This window comes from Sinocyclocheilus rhinocerous, unplaced genomic scaffold (genome assembly GCF_001515625.1).
Source record: "Sinocyclocheilus rhinocerous isolate Xijiao unplaced genomic scaffold, SAMN03320098_v1.1 scaffold14504, whole genome shotgun sequence".
NCBI lineage: Eukaryota > Metazoa > Chordata > Actinopteri > Cypriniformes > Cyprinidae > Sinocyclocheilus > Sinocyclocheilus rhinocerous.
The window spans coordinates 1-2041 of record NW_015646632.1 but is presented as its reverse complement, the minus strand read 5'-3'; the positions used below and the strand labels follow the sequence as shown (position 1 = coordinate 2041).

The following is a 2041-nucleotide window of genomic DNA, read 5'->3' as shown; positions in this document are numbered from 1 at the left end:
AAAACTGAATTTAATTCAATACAAAGAACTAGAGATGCGCCGATCCGATATTCAGTAAAAACTGATATATAAAATATAAAAAAATACAACAGTATGTCAATGTTACTAAAATACCACTAAAATAACACACTTCGAATTTATTTTTATAAATATTTTCTGCATTTTAATTTTAGTTTAAGTTCAGTAATTTTTATTTTTTTATACAGCTTTTATCAATATTTATTTAAGGTTTAGCTTTTTTAAACAACTGCATTGTTACATTCCTAAAATTTTAATGAAATCAGAAAATTTACTTCAAAAATCAATACAGGATTGAAACTGAAACTGAATCAAAACTTTGTGAATGAGAAGCAAACTGAATCAAGAAATCCAAGCCAATATTCTAAGCCTAAAGACTAACAAGTGTTTTTCAATTGTTGCGTTAAAGTTCTGAACCTTATGCATGGTTTTAGTTTAACAATAATAATCCAACTTCAGTGTAATTGCACTAGAAACAATACCAATGCAAAAGATTATTTAAGCCATATTTCAAGATATTTCCTAAATACTTCAATGCAGTTGCATTAGCAACTTTAAGCAACAATGCATCTAAAAAACAACTGCATTGTTACATTCCTAAAATTTTAATGAAATCAGAAAATTTACTTCAAGAATCAATACAGGATTGAAACTGAAACTGAATCAAAACTTTGTGAATGAGAAGCAAACTGAATCAAGAAATCTGAGCCAATATTCTAAGCCTAAAGACTAACAAGTGTTTTTCAATTGTTGCATTAAAGTTCTGAACCTTATGCCCTTGATGCTTCCCGTACTCCTTGCACACGCAGCACATGAGTGGCCCAGGCTGGCAGCCGTCTTCCAGGCAGACAAACTCAATGGCGTGCACCTGGTGCTGTGGACAGAGCATCTTCTCATGGGGCTTGTCTGCCAGTGGCACACGCCGGTGTTTGGCCAACGTTCGGGTGGAGTGAGTGAGCTGGGAGCACTCGGCACACAGGTGTGTGGCACAAACAGTGCAGTACATGGAAGCAGTATGAGTCTCATCCTCGTCACAGCGGATAATGCACTAATGGAGACATGGCAAAAAAGAAAGTCCTTAACCATGATGCAATACGATACAACCATGATACACAACCTAATTGACTGCTTTTATAAAAGCCATAAAAGGGTGTGCTATATAAAAATATATATCCATATCTATCTATCTATCTATATATATACACACACACATTTATAAATACCCCTATTATAATAGAAATGCACATCTCTAACCTCGCCCATCTCACGAAGCACATCCTCAGACATGCCTGACTGATTGCTGGCCCCATTCTGCAGCCGTTCAAGCAGTTCTAGCAAGGCAAAGTTCTTCTTCAGGCCCCACACACCCGAGTCCCCTGGAGAGTAAAATGAGACAGAGTGAGACATTTCTTTCCACTACAGAAAGCCTAAAGTTAGGATTATACTGTTACAATGAAGAATAGAAAGGCAAATGGCACAAACAGTGCAGTACATGGAAGCAGTATGAGTCTCATCCTCATCACAGCGGATAATGCACTAATGGAGACATGGCAAAAAAGAAAGTCCTTAACCATGATGCAATACGATACAACCACGATACTAGGGCTGTGCGATATTAAAGAAAAATGCGATATGCGATACCTTGTTAAAAAATGGGATATGCGATACGATATTGCTTAAAGTGTGTAAAATCAATCAGCGAACTGCCCTGCCGTGAAGAGGCAGACGGGTCAAGCAGTCGTGACACACCGTGTGTCCACACAGCAACAGCCGCGGCACCTTGTCGCCTTGCAGTGAAAACACATCCTCGCAAACACCGCACTCCAACACCTTGAGAACAGCACAAATGTATGCAAATAAAAGCTTTTTATAAAATGTTTTGCTTGAAAAGTGTATGCTTACACTGTCTTTCTTTAAAATTACTCACATTGTTTGATATTTGTTGTCTAATGGAATAATTCACATATATTTACATGTGCCTTGAGTGTCAATGTTTTTTTGGAATTAAACAAAATATGAATAT

The 2041-nt window shown here is 36.9% G+C and overlaps 1 pseudogene; it reads right to left on the bottom strand.

The window, feature by feature from the left end:
• Nucleotides 1-1479, bottom strand: part of LOC107707941 (E3 ubiquitin-protein ligase TRIM23-like) — a 4555-nt pseudogene extending 3076 nt beyond the window's left edge.
• Nucleotides 1480-2041: the final 562 nt, after the last annotated feature.